The following is a 15,752-nucleotide window of genomic DNA, read 5'->3' on the forward strand; positions in this document are numbered from 1 at the left end:
GATCCTTTATCTCTCAGTCTTATCAATCCATATTCATATACTGATCTTCAAGTGAACATGTGAACGTGTGCTGCCATAAATATGTATATAAGAACTCCATGAATAAGAACAAAAAAGGGACAAGAAACTCATACAAATATACCTAGTTTTTCCTTTTTTGTCTTGATCCACTTGCCATGCAAATAGCAACCCTCTACTAAAATGGAACTAATGAACATATTTGGTGGGCACTGAGAGGCCACGCCATGTGAACCACTTTGCTTCACGACTTTCAAATCCATGAGAGAGAGAGAACATCATATGTATGGTGGTCTCACTGACATCAAAGAAAACAAAAATCCAATCCAAATCCTCTAAACTCTTCAGTATTCACTACTTTACAAATTAGATTGGTTCAAAGTATTTGCTGGTTGTTGAAAGCAAAAGGCCTGGCCAGGCCAGGGACCACTCAACTGATAAGAGGAGCAAATACAAAGTGTAGACCTTGAAGTGGAGATGAGTTTTTTTTCCAGACGTGACAAGCATGCAAAGATCAGTCATCCAGGTATATTATGCCTGCGTGAATAAAGCAGAAAATGCCTGAATCAGTGAATCTTCTCGCCCGCACTTTCCCTGTCCCACCAAGTTGGCCCCTGGAGCCACTAGTAGTGGCAATGTCACTATAGTTAGTAAAATTTTACGAATCTTTTTCTATGGTTTGCTGCTCAAACATGCCCACACATGGTTTCAAGGAAATATGACCAGTGTGGGGTAGAGAAAAATCCCAGTTATGCCTTGTTCCTACTTTTCCCTTTCAGGCACCAGTGAAAGAAGGCTAATTTTAATGTATGATGCTGATATATACACTCCATCGTGATAATATTCTTTGATGTTTTCTGTGGTTTGCAATTAAAAAAAAGGTGTTCATGCATAATTAGTATTTCCTTTTTAAATTTCAATTTTTTGATGAGACTAAATAGGTTACCATGTTATAGGCAGTTCACCTCTTCTCATTTGGATGGAGTGTCATAATCGGTGAGAAATTGACCATTAGTTGGTGTTGATGTACTCTGTCTCTATGAGGAGGGAGAGAAGTAAGTGAAGTTGAGTTGGCTTCAGGCTATTTGACATAACTGACACCCTTTTTTTTAAATTTTCCCTTTCTGACACCGTTTGACCAATATTTCCAGAAGTAGCACCCTTTCTGTTGAGTTGGCAAAGGCGCGTCCCCGGGGACGCGCTTTACCTGTGTTTTCGCTGAGTTGGATGCCACGTGTGGAAGGCGCGTCCCCGGGGATGCGCTTTGCCAACTCAGCAGACACGTGTGGAAAGCGCATCCCCGGGGACGCGCCTTCCATTAAATGTCATAAATGCCCCCATCCGTTTTTCCTAACTACCCCTCCTCCTCCCCTATATAAACCCCCTCAACCCTCCCTCATTCTTCACACCAAAATCATCTTCTCCTCTCTTATATAACTCAAATTCTCCAACTATTTGAGTTTTAAATTTGTTATTAGTGGTAAGAAATTTATTTTTATGTTAGTATTTTTTTAAATAGTTATTATTTTTTATATTAATATATTATGTAATATTATATTTTTATTAAAATAATTTATATAATTATTATTTATTTAGAATTATTAATTTTTTTTCTAATTATATTGTTTTGTCTACATTATGATGGAAAACGAAATGCTGTTGCGATTGGATATTGATCATATCTCCAGACATTTTAGCGATATGGTAATATTTTTTATAATTAATGTTAATATTTAAATTTATTTTTATTTTAAAGTTATTATGAATTTATATTAATTTTTATTTTTATAATGTATATTATTTAGGATGCTGATCGTATTTTAGAGACTTTTATTAAAAATTCACGTATACCGACACCGGAACGTATTTTTCCATATTTGGCTTCTGCCGGGTTCTGGTATATTGCAACAATTATAGGCGGTTGCAAACTCGAACCTGTCCTAATTTCTGCACTGATTGAGAGGTGGAGGCTCGAGACACACACTTTTCACCTTTCATGTGGAGAGGCGACAATTACATTGGAGGATGTCTCTATGCATATGGGGCTTCCCGTCGACGGAAATATGATGTGTGGTATGGCGGATGGTGATTGGCAATCAATGTGCATTGATTATCTTGGAGCTGCTCCGCCAGAGTTTAATGGAGGTAGAATAGCTTTATCTTGGTTGAAAGCTAATTTTGAGGTTTTAAATGAAAATGCTTCAGAGGATCAAGCAAAGGCATGTGCTCGGGCATATATTCTACGAATAATTGGAGGAATATTGATGCCCGACAAATCTCGCAACCAGGTGCATTGTATGTGGTTGCGGCATCTGATCGATTTTGATGAAGCTGGAAGAATAGTTGGGGTGCTGCAGTTTTGGCATTTCTCTTTAGAGAAATGTGTCGGGCGACGAATTATAAGAAAACTGCTATCGGTGGATGTCTTCTGCTTCTACAATCATGGGCATGGTTCCGCATGCCTTTCTTATGCTCGATCGTGAATGAACCATACGTATTCCCCTTATTGTTGAGGTAATTTTCGAACTAAATTTTGATTTAAATATTTTCAATTAAATAGGGTGATATTTAGTTTATATTATATTTCATAGGTGGTCGATGAAAAGAAAGGACCATAAAAGTATACCTACTGGTTAGAGGAAATTCGTTTACTTATTGATACGAAAGCTGGGTCTGAGGTATGTTTTTAAATTTGTTTAATTATTAATATTTTAATTTAAAATGTTAGATATAATTAGAATATTTTATTTATTTGAATTGTATATTTATATTTCAGTTTTAGTGGATACCTTATGCGAGAGATGAAGTGAAAGCTTGTATCCCACCCCACCTTAGTGGGTCATTAGAGGTATGGATATCGGTTATACCTCTTATATGTTATGCTATTATTGAGTGGCATCCAGTTGATCGCGTGCTCCGTCAGTATGGTTGTACGCAATATATTCCTGGAGCTCCTAGGAATTTAGACGACGTGCATAACATAGATAGACGAGGGAAGAAAGATGTTAACTGGGTGGTGAGACACAGAGATTGGATTGCGCTTTGGGAGAACCGATATACACTGGTGGCCCCTCGACAATATTACGCTGAAACTGGTCATATGGTTACGGATAACTATATGGACTGGTTTAATGAAAATGGGAAGCCGTTTCTACTTTCGGCGGAAGCACGAGGGGTTAACATTCCTAGGCGCCGAGAAAGACGTCAACCGTCTCAATATCATCGTCCCCCAACGCGTGGACGGAGAGAAGGCGCTACCGGTTCTGCATCAGTCCCACCACAACATCCTTATTCGTCGATGCCGCAGGGGTACATGCCTAGCCCTCCACTTCATATGCCAAGCCCATCAGTTTATATGCCATCTCCGCAGGGTTACATTTCGAGCCCGCAGGGTTACATTCCGAGCCCGCAGGGTTACATTCCTAGCCCGCCAGGTTACATGCCTAGCCCGCAGGGTTTTATACCATATGGAGGTGCATATACGACTATGTTTAATGATCCAGCATATGGTTCATATGCATCTTATTTGGCTGGTGGTGCTTCTCCGCAGACACCTCAATCTCCATCTGGATCACATACATCGATGCCAATGTTTCCACAGTTTTCACAGTTCCCGGGGAGCGGTGGGATTGTTACTAGCACTCCTCCAGGGTCGTTATTTTATACAGGCCCTTCAGCCCCTTCAGCGTCATCTACACCAAATGAAGAAAATGTTGCTGATAATGATAGTGAAGATGAGGAGACTGAAGAACAAGTTCCACGAAGAAATCCTCCACGAAATAGACAACCACCGCCATGTGGAACTCATTCGAGAAGACGACATCGGTGATCCAGTTATATTTAATGTTATTTAAATAATTATATTTCAGAATTTTATGTAATTTGGTTATGTTATTTAAATGTTTCATGGTTGTTACATACATATTTTTTAATGTTATTTTTTATTCACATTTAACATTAAATGTTTGATAAATGTTTTTAAAATACAAATTATATTATTCAAAATTTAAAATAAAAATAAAAATAATATTATTCAAATTTAAATTTAAAATATAAATTATAGTATTCGAAATTTAACATTAAATTTCAACTTAATATTCCAATTGTATTCGAAATTAAAAGTTATATTCCAATTATAGTTCACAATACTTAAATTGAAATTAAATTTATCCATACATATGATTTTATCATTAACATATATATTAAAACGTATACATTAAAATCAACTTATGTTGAGTTCATCGATCGACGGAATCGGCCAAGAGGGGGTGAATTGGCAATTTATTCAATGTCACATTTCAATGCTCATTCCATACAATTTCAATGTCACAATCAACTTATCACTTCACATTTATTCAATTTATCCATAACATTTTATCTAATTTATTCAAACTTCACATAACGTTTTAATTTAAGTTATTCTTAACTTGCTGAACTTTCAAAAGAAGTTAAATTTTGGTTATAATTTACCTGATTTACTGATATATCTAGTATCCCCGAGGGACATGAGTGACATAATAGGGCAATGATAACATATTCTATGACAAAATAATGGAAGGCGCGCCCCCGGGAACGCGCCTTCATGTCCCTTGAGAAATAATAGGTACTGATATATCTAGTGTCCCCAAGGGACATGAGTGACATAATAGGGCAATGATAACATATTCTCTGATGAAATAATGGAAGGCGCGCCCCCGGGAACGCGCCTTCATGTGAATAGTGAAATAATAGGTACTGATATATCTAGTGTCCCCGAGGGACATAAGTGACATAATAGGGCAATGATAACATATTCTCTGATGAAATAATGGAAGGCGCGCCCCCGGGAACGCGCTTTCATGTGAATAGTGAAATAATAGGTACTGATATATCTAGTGTCCCTGAGGGACATGAGTGACATAATAGGGCAATGATAACATATTCTCTGACGAAATAATGGAAGGCGCGCCCCCGGGAACGCGCCTTCATGTGAATAATACTCCGATTATAGACATTATTATATGCAACGTATTATAAACTTTCAAAACAAACTTCAGTTCACAATCTTTCAAATTCTCAAATTCCCAAACTATAAATTCTCAAATTCTCTGAAAATGAGTCGTCTTTCTGTGTTGTTTTGTATGATGGAGAAATTAAGGAAGCTGAAGAGGGGGTTGTTTTTGAGTCAGATCATTATATCCCCTTAACCTTGAAGAGAAACATCACAATTGAGGAGTTAATCACAAAAATTTCGTACTAAATTTCGTGTAGCAGGCCAGAGAAGACTATCTTCACTTTAGTACAGATTTCCTACTGAACTTTTTCCGCTCACGTATACATCATTTCAGCTTTCAAACGATGATGATGTTTCTATGATGGTTGATACTCATATGGGGAGTTCACAATCTCTTATTGAAATGTATGCCACTTTTATTGAGGTTCGTGCAACTCGTGGTCTCTCATATTCCTCTCACTTTGGCATTGCATATCAAACTGATCAAGTTGATAGCCCGACACAACTGATCTGTAATGATTTCACATCATTAATGGCGGATCCAACGCCATATACCATGCCATCAAGTTCAATAGGAAGGCATTCATCTGCAACTGCTTATGATCTCAACCCACGTGGCTTCACCAATAATCCATATGGCAACATCTCTTCTACTTCAAGGGGCAGACATTCATCTGCCAATGTTTTCGACTTACATATGGAAATGCCAACGAGACGACAGTCTATTCACATCCCACATGATACAATGGCGTCAAGTTCAAGGGGAGGACACGCAAGCGGGAACTTATTTGACCTCAACATTGGATTATCGGAGTAACCCTCATCTCCACCAGAAGAACCTCTTCGGGAGCCAGGTGCAGATGATGCTGAAACGGGATTATTCGTTGAACCTGACTCACCACAGTTTAACGTACATTCTGATGATGACGAGGATGACGTTCCGATAAATACAACACCAGCCGAACTTCCTGCACATATGTATGAGGCTGATTATGATGCAATGTATGAGCCTGAATTTCCAGATCTTCCTGATGTTGGCAACTATGGACTTCAATCATCAGTCAATGACGGTAATTTACATATTGGAATGGAGTTCGCATCGAAGGAGGAAGCAATGATGGCAATAAAGATTACAATATTCGTAACTCAGTTCAGTCCCGAGTTGATCGATCTAACACGGAGAAATATGTCTGCTACTGCGTCCAACGTGACAACGGATGTCAATGGATGGTCCGTGTATCAAAGAGGAAGAGGAAGAACAACTTATGGGAACTAACCAGATACAACAGTCCTCATACATGTTGTGCAACAGGTATAAACCAGGATCATCCCAACTTGGACTCCAACATTATTTGTCAAGCAATCATGCCCATTGTGAAGCAAAGCTCTCATATAGCTGTTGCAGTGTTGATTTCTGCTATACAATCACAATATGGGTACACTGTCTCATATAAAAAAGCGTGGTTGGCAAAACAGAATGCCATTTGCAAACTTCATGGAGAATGTGATTCCTCTTACAACGAGCTGCCCAGTTGGTTTCATGTTGTGCAAAGACTTAATCCCGGGACAATTTTTGAGTTCGAAATTCAACATCATTACGTGAATGATCGAATGGTTCGCGATCGCTGCCAATTTTACCGAGTCTTTTGGACTTACCCTCAGTGTATTAATGCAGTCAAGTACTGTAAACCAATTGTCCAAATTGATGGTACTTTCTTGTATGGGAAATACAAGCAAGTTTTATTATTGGCTGTGGTCCAAGATGGAAACCGCAATATTCTTCCTGTTGCGTTTGCCCTCGTTCAAGGAGAAAACACTGAGTCTTGGGCTTTTTTCCTTAAAAATTTACGTTTACATGTTGTCACCAGGGAACGAGTATGCATTATTTCAGACCGAGGAGCCGGGATAAAAGCAGCAATGGACTCTTTGGGTACAATGTATAGACCTCCACATGTCGTTATTGTGTCCGTCATATTGCTGCAAACTATTACGGAAAATACAAGAAGAACGATGAACGTCAGTTAGTCGTGCAGATGGGTATGTTACTTTTTCCCAATTTTTCTATCAATTTCTTATTACTTATTTATACTTTATATTAACTATTACATATTCCTAATGGCTTAGGTTACGAACTCTTACCTCAAAGGTTTGAGTCGATGCTACAAGAGCTGTTTGGCAAAAATAAGAAGGGGTATGCGAGTACATTATGGACATCAGCAAAGAAATGTGGACAAATGCATATGACGGGGGTATCGCTATGGTCATATGACAACAAACTTGGCTGAAGCAATAAATTCAACCTTAAAGGGGGCGCGTCATTTACCAGTCACGGCGTTGGTTAAAACGACTTATTTTCGTTTGGGTCAACTCTTTGCAAAGCTCGGTGGACAAGCTCTTACTTGGATGCAAAACGGACATATTTACCACCCAAGACTAGTAGTTGATTTACAGAAAAAAGTGGCTGCATCAAATTGGATGTTAGTTACAATTTTTTCTCGCACCCGTGAATTGTTTCGTGTAACCGAAATGCCACGTCCCCTGCAAGGGATTGAAGCTAACTCTTTCAGAGTTAATCTGCAAGAGAGGTGGTGCGATTGTGGTTTCTTTCAAGCACTCAAATATCCATGCTCTCATGTCATTGCTGCTTGCTCACATTCGCATTTGGACTACAAAAATTATGTTGATCCCCGTATACCAACTTTCACAAGTATTCAAGGTATATGAATTTGAGTTTCCGCCCATAGGAAACGAAAGAGACCCAAATGAGATTCAAACTTGGCTTACAATTGTACCAGATCCATTGCTATTGAGGGACTCAGGTCGTCCAAAATCTACTAGAATACATTGTGATATGGATATTCGGGAGAAGTTAACAGAACAAAAACGATGTGGGCATTGTAGAAACATCGGGCACAATAGAAAAAATGTCCAGCTCTGTTATCATCATATAACCGTTAACTCTTATGTAATTAATATTGTATTTAAATGAATGTTTTTGTTTCTAATAATTTAATGTTATTGCATTTATATAATTTGTCAATGTATGTACACCTAAATAATTTTTTTAACTTTTAAATACATAAATATATTTAATATATTTATTTAATATAATAATTAATATTATTAGTTATAATTTTTTTTAAATATAATAATAATTCCACCTTCTAAGTAGAGAAAAATATTAAATTAAACAAATTAAAAGTTATTAAAAAATTTATGTATACGATGACACATTTCATGTTCTGATTGGAGGATTAAATTTATTAAATTAAATTTTCAATAAGACTAATTTTATAAAATATGTAAGTCTTGAATATTAAATATGTAATTATACTAATTTATTAACTTATACGTCAATATTTTTTTGTTAAATATTGATATGAGATGACTAGATTGATAACATTTAAATAATTAACTGATAAAATTAATAGATCGATAATCAAAATCAAAAATAATAATATAACCATATGTGTAATATTATAATTTCATACATTTTTCCTATAACACACATTAACAAAATACATTTGATAATTCTTACATTATAATCGAAACATTTTACATAATATATTATTAATTTATAATAATAATAAAAATAAACTATTTATTATTAAACAAAATACGTGTCTGCTGAGTTGGCAAAGGCACGTCCCCGGGGATGCGCCTTCCACACGTGGCATCCAACTCAGCGAAAACACGGGTAAAACGCGTCCCCGAAGGACGCGCCTTTGCCAACTCAGCAGAAAGGGTGCTACTTCTGGAAATATTGGTCAAACGGTGTCAGAAAGGGAAAATTTAAAAAAAAGGGTGTCAGTTATGTCAAATAGCCTTGGCTTCATTAGTTCGTATCATGTCTGCCAGTCATGCTTGAGAGGATTTATGGTGGCCCTTAGTACGTGTGTCAGCAGTAGAGTCATTATGGCTACTTGTAGGCTAGCAAGCTAAGTGAATATAGTCAGGTGACAGTGGATTTGGCTCTAACAGGTCATGTGTTCCTATTAGGGGTCAAGTCAACTAGTCTTGACTTCCCGAGAGATGTTATATATTTGAGTCTCATCTTTCATAAATGTTTTGTTTGTCTTTTGGAGTACCCTTGGTACCAGAGAGTTGGAGACGATTTGGGATCCTCTGGTGATTGTGAGGCGCGAGAATGATGTGTGCAGAGGACCTTTAGCGGGAGTATAACATTTTATCCCTTAATCGAGGAAATGTCATAAAATGATTTCGAGACTTGACTGTGTAACGTTACAAGGTTTTAATAGGTTGTTTTTGAGAAAGTATCCCAATTATTGCATCTCGCACGACTCAGAGGCTTAAATGCATGATGCCTTGTGTTTGACAAGGTGCAGTGACGCGTCATTTCGATTGTTGTATACATATCATTTCATCTTATTGTACATAAGGAGGATTTGGAGTGGTAATTGCAAATCCTCTATTGTTTTTGTTTTCTCTTTATAAGATTGTATGTGATTTGCATTTGAGTCTGCTTTTGGGATGAAAAAGAGTGCTACGAGAGTTGAGGATAAGAGAGAAGAAAGGATAGAGGCTAATCGTTGATGTTAAGTGGATGACGGTATTTTGGAATGTATAACTCGCCAATTTGAGGCTAAGAATCTGCTACTTAGTCGAGGAATATTGTGGGAGAACTATGGGTTTGAGTTTAGCATTACATTCAGTTTGTATCGTATGAGTAATCACAAAGATGGTAGCGATGAGAATCTGGGATGGTTTTACCTTCTTTTTATTTTAGAGGTTGGGTTTCACCTTATGATGCATAGTTTCGTGAGTGAGGTGTTGGGTCATTACAAAATAGTATCGAGTCAATTGGAGCATCTTACTGGATCCACACAGGTTATTTCATCTTTTGCCAGGAAGAGAAATGAGTGTCCACGGTTTATGTGTTGTACAATATTTTCTCCCTTAGTAGTGTGGCTTAGCAGGACTGCACAAGGCTTTTACGCTTTACATGGAGGCCTGGGAAAATGTTCAAGATTGGGGAGCTAATCATTGGTTGTACCAGAAAACAAGGGCTAAACTTGGGTTGTTCGAAGTTTATTAGAATGGCTCAAAAGTTACCCAAAGGGTTCAATTTTTCTCTCCGATGGAGAATACTTGGTGAGTGCGCGAGGGTATCTATCCAAACTTTAAAGGAGGATCGAAAGAAATTTGATCAGCTGAAAAAGGCGGGTGGTTGGATATCTTAGAGACAATCTATGTCCAGAGTGTTTTCAAACATTGTCTTCGAGGAAAAAGCCCCAACGAGTTTAGGGTTGGTAGTGAAATGTTTGGAATAGAGTGTCTATCAAGAGTTAGGGATAGAAGAGAGGCGTGGCTCTATGAGGACACAGATAAGCTGGCGCATATTTTATTGGGGGACAGAATTAGAAGATGTGGATAGACTATTCGTCTTCTGCCAGTCCTTTTAGGCCCTGGCCGAACATGCAATTTTCCCAGGGATATGCCAACAATTTTGGGCCTGATGATTAGACTGTGTCGGAGGATGATATCAATGGAAGGTTGGTGGACTCACCCAACAATGATTTTAGTGATATTGGTAAGTATGGCGCCGACACTTCGGAGTTGTGAACGATTCAGAGGTGGCTAGCTGAGTGTGGGAATGTACGATTGGACGAGACTGTCTAGGAGGACGTTCTTGTGTCCTCTTCTATTACTTCAAGTTCCTGGGGAATTTTGAATCTGTCTTCAGACGATGTTTCTGAAGTGAACCATGTTGCGGTTATAGGGTTTAGGGTCAGATTGCATGGTGGTATGTGGTTTGACAAATACGGAGTTGTTAAGTCTAAACCATACTACTTGTTCTGTGTAGTTTGGGTAGAAAAAGAAAACGATTCTTCCCGATTTGATGGGAAAATACGAGAAAGAATTTAAGATCATGTTTCCTCTGATGAAGGGGACCAAGCGTTCAATGAGGTTGTTGCTTTTATGTCCAGAGCCATCGAATCCTTTCAGTTGACGTAAGAGAAGCTTGATTCTACCCTCGCGGGAGCTGTTCGGGAAGAGAGTAATCCAGTAGAAGTACTTGCAGTTAAGAAAAATAATTTACATGAAACTATTACTGTGATTAAAGAATTGAGAGTTGGGCTAGGTGATTCGAAATAAAAGTTTTCCATTAAAAGGAACGAGGCTCAGACAAGTAAAGAAGTTCATAGAGTTGACGATGCTAGATGGCAGGGGAAAAAGGCTTAATATGAAGCTTCTGTTTTGAGGCACTAGAAAAAGAAGTTTGCTGCGGAGATTCGACGGTTGTTGTCTACAAAGACTGATTCAGATCATTCTTCGCCTTAATTCTGTTGTTAAAAGTATGGGGCTTGGTGTCCTAATATAAATAAAATTTGATTTCTACTTTTGTCATTGGGGTTGAGCTCATTATTTTACCCCCTTTCCTTATTTTGGTAATTTGTAGTTTAGATGGAGTTGTCTTGAGACATGTATGTATTTTGTGGAGGTTAACGCTCAAGTATAATTTTTAGTCGGTCGGAGTTTGGCTCTTGTCCTGCGTTCATTTGTATGTGATACTTTGATGTTTGTCGGGGTGTTTTAGTAGACTTAAGATGGACATAGTTGTCTCCTGGCCTACACATATTCCCCGCGAAAGAGTCTCAATGCTTCATTAGTATGTTATAGTATTTGGGTGGAGTTTAACTCTAGCCTCATGTCTATTGTCTCCGGAGAATGTTCAACACTTAAAGAAATTTTTGAGTTGATTTCTGTAAAGCTTTTCTTCATTATGTGTATAAGTCTCCTAGCAAAGTGTCCTCAATGCTTTTAGGAATCTTCTCTGTGTTTCATAAAAGTTATGGACAAATTTTCTTGTCTCTAGTGCAGGCATTTCTATCCGATTTGGCTGGTGAAAACATTTTGGTGTAGTATTCACGAGAGATATCTTTGCATTGTTGATCAATGGAGGAGACAACTCGTCACACTCGGAAGCACTTCTGGTTTAATGGATGGATACTTCTTTATCGTAGTAAGTGCCAAAGGCATCACTACGCCTATGGTAGCAACGGAAAAGATCATGTTGCTAGGCGCAGACATCCATATTCTCGAGAGGGTTAGAAGGCAACTTCAATGCTCACCTGACGCCAGTGCTCTTTGCCTCAACCTATGTTTCTCTTCCCCTTTTACAATTTTACTTGATTCTTCTTTGTTTTAGCTTTGGTTTAATGTTGGTATGGTAGTAGTTATATCTTATGAATAAAAATGGAGACTTCTTGTAGTCTTCGTTTAGAGGATTCCAACAGGATGAAGGCGTTCATATAAATTGATGAGCTGATGAAGTAAATGAGTATCTTTGATGTTGATCCAAGTTTGTGTATGTTTATGTTAGTGGGTGGTTAATTAATATATTCATTGTAATTAAGAATGACAAGCTTTGCATATACAACTCCATTGGAAATTGCAGTACACAATATTGAAAGAATTTAACATTTACATTATTTGCAAATTGTTCACAATATGTTCAAGGTAGAAAACTTAGAGCCACCAACATGGTTGCCTGAGCTTTCTATAGTGATGCACGTCGTCCTTTCATGTCCGGGCTTCGATTTCGCTTCAACTTAAGAGCAACAAGCACCTCCAGGAGGAGCCTGGTAATCTGGTTTCTGCTTCAAGATGTTTCTCTTTCCCACACCAGCCCCTTCTTCCAAAAGACTAGGAGCCTCCATTATCTGTGTAAAAAAATGAAGAGATTCTTTGCACATGGTATGAGTTCAGATTGTAAGAAAATCCATATTCTATTCACTTGTTGCTACTATCATGATTCATGAAGAATCATTGTGTCGGTATAAAAGTTTGGGAACAACCGTTATTAATGACTGACTAATATATAAGATAACCCAGCTGCATGGTTACACATCATTCGAACTGACCCGCCACCCAATAAAAACAAATAATATTTGTTTGGTGTCCTTCAAATTATGTCAGGAAAATGTACCTTGAATGCAAGCTCTTCAAAGCATTGGTCCACATTATTTCTTGTTTTAGCACTGCATTCAAGAAACATAGATCCAATCTCTTTTGCAAGCTCTATTCCTTCTTCTCGACTTACAGCCATTTCAGAGTCCTGGAATTTAAACAAATTGAATATAATAGTAATGCTGAGGGAAAACTGAAGATGAATCCATAAGTTGTAGTATTAAGTAGAGTTTAATCTGCAGGAAACACTGCAATCCTATGGTATTTTTTTTTTTTTTTTCATGAAATCTTTTAGACTTACTATATCAACTTTATTCCCAACAAGCATCTTCACACAGTCCTGATTGGTAGAGTAGAGCTCCACTTCTTTGGCCCAAACATCAGACAAATTTGTGAAAGTCTCTCTCCGTGTTACATCATACACTATAACAATCAAAGCCAACAAATAATTCCAATTTTAGCCATTCAAACCATGAGCAACAACTATCAACTTACCAAGAATGATCCCTTGGGAACCTCTATAGTAAGAGCTTGTCATGTTCTGAACTTTTCCTGTCCAGCTGTTAAAATCCAAAAACTCATCTCAACTGGTTAACATTATCATCAATAATATACTTCTTTTTGCCATACATGATGCTAATGAAACTTTTAAAGTACAAACGAGGCCTCTACGATGAGGACGGAATATTAAGATTCAAACTTCTAACCATTTTTGACAAACAATTTAAATTTGAGTTTCATACCAGTATCCCAAATAGTGAGCTTTAGCCTCTTCCCACCAACTCTTAGCAACTTGATCTTAAAATCCACACCTACAACATGAATTCAAACAAAACCCCAAATTAGAATTTTCATAAGAAAAAAAATCTAATCAAAGATCCAGTAAGAAGAAAATAAAGAGAAAATGAACCAATAGTGGGAGAAAGATCTTCTGCAGAAGCTGAAATGAAGCTAACAAGCAAACTACTCTTGCCGACTCCCGAGTCTCCAATCAACAAGATCTTGAATGAAAGATCACAGCTTCCACTACTTTTCCCTGAAGATGATCCCATTTGAAAATTCCTATCCAATAACAAAAACCCAAACTTTAAAAAACTATTGTCTCGTTTTTCAAAAGTCTCTGTTGTATCTAATAAGCCAAAAAAGAACTTGGGTTAGAAAATGAATGGCTTTTTCTCTCACTGGTTCTTATTCAGCATACTTTTTGTGATAGATGAATTATAATCGTGCACATGTGTATGAAACAACATTATTACTCGTATAAATTCATAATATTATAGAGCTAATGGGTCCTTTGAAGTTTCAGTAAAGTAAAATAGTTTACTGTAACACAAACAATTATATAACAATAAACAAGTATAATAGCAATAGACATGGAAAATGGAGTGAGAGACAGAGTGGCCTGGCCTGCCTGTTTAGATGGCTTGTATTGGATGTAATCATTATGTGCACTTTCCTCATCTACAAATCAGATTAAGTAATTGACCAGATCTTTAAAAATTGTTTAAGTGAAAGACAAGCGTGCGGATTATAATACTAATAATATAAAGTTATTGGGAATTGAGATCAAATTAAGCAAAAAGGCTACTAGTGATTAGCAAGGAAAATGAAAATGCCCGACTATTATATGTGTATTATGGATTGAATAGGCCATAATAAGCCAATGGGTAAACTACATGGATGGTCTCCTTTTTTTGGTTTATTCTATTTTGGTAATTGATTTTGAAAAAGTTTAGTTTTGATCGTGTATGTGTTCAAGTTATAACATTTTGGTCACTTTGATATTAACTTCCGTTAGATTATTGACATGACACATTAATAAAAATTGTTAATTTCTAATTTGATCTCTGAATTTTTGGAAGTTCATTCTTCCACTCCTTAAACAAAAATCTTAAATCTTTTTTCTCCTAAAATTTCTCTTCTTCTCTAAACCTCTCTTTATTGTTGTCGTCAACTGATTAAAAAATTATGAACAAATATTATTTTGTAATCATCACATATTATTAAAAAATGTACTATAAAGCTGCTTTGCCTGGGTAGAGAGCTACTCTAACCTCTTTCTGGTATGTTGCTTCATATTCATAGGCAGCCACCACCAAAGACGTCGGTATATGAGAAGAACTTGAACTCCAAACAAAGATACGAAGGTCCCTAACACCATCTTCAACCTTATGATGAGCTCGATCATTAGGCTTCTTTGCTTTGAACCTATTCGATGAGAACATAGTTGGATTAAGAGCCGAGTAATGGGTTGCACTGACACTACCTGGTGCGTGGTAATAAAACCTTGGAGTTGTTGAAATCAGTGTGATTAAAGCTAGAGCCTTTCGGTGTCGAGTTTTCTCGATGATTACAAAGATGAGATCTTGATATTGGTAAATTCGAAGGGCGTGGAGTTGTTGAAGAGAAGCCTTGGGACCTTTTCGAGAAGACATCTGATCTTGAGGCAATGGATTTCCTGAAAATAACATAAAACTTACCATCTTCTTTGATCTCAGCTTCCGTTTCCATAGATTGTAGACCGTCAAGTGACATGTTATCCAGGTCTACATGGACTGAAACAAAAGTACCAATATTGTCGAGTCTATATGGAACTTGTTTTAATTAATCAACTATTTTTCGCATAGAAATGAATAAATATTGGGTAAACTATGAATCTAGTACCTAAACTATCAATTAGTTTCAGTTTTTTCAAAACCATGCATAACGTTTAGTTTTTGTTTAATTTTAGTATTTGCCGTTAAAAACTTAATGGACGAGCTAGGCGGCCACCGCGTCTACAGTCATAGACTGTTGCATCTGTCAGTCG

At 37.2% G+C, this 15,752-nt stretch overlaps 1 pseudogene; it reads right to left on the reverse strand.

The window, feature by feature from the left end:
• Positions 1–12,418: 12,418 nt before the first annotated feature.
• On the reverse strand, positions 12,419–14,118 carry LOC120180851 (annotated as a pseudogene).
• Between the last annotated feature and the right edge of the window lie 1,634 nt (positions 14,119–15,752).

The sequence above is a fragment of the Hibiscus syriacus genome, unplaced genomic scaffold, assembly GCF_006381635.1.
Source record: "Hibiscus syriacus cultivar Baekdansim isolate YM2019G1 unplaced genomic scaffold, ASM638163v2 tig00112503_pilon, whole genome shotgun sequence".
In the NCBI taxonomy this organism is placed as follows: domain Eukaryota; kingdom Viridiplantae; phylum Streptophyta; class Magnoliopsida; order Malvales; family Malvaceae; genus Hibiscus; species Hibiscus syriacus.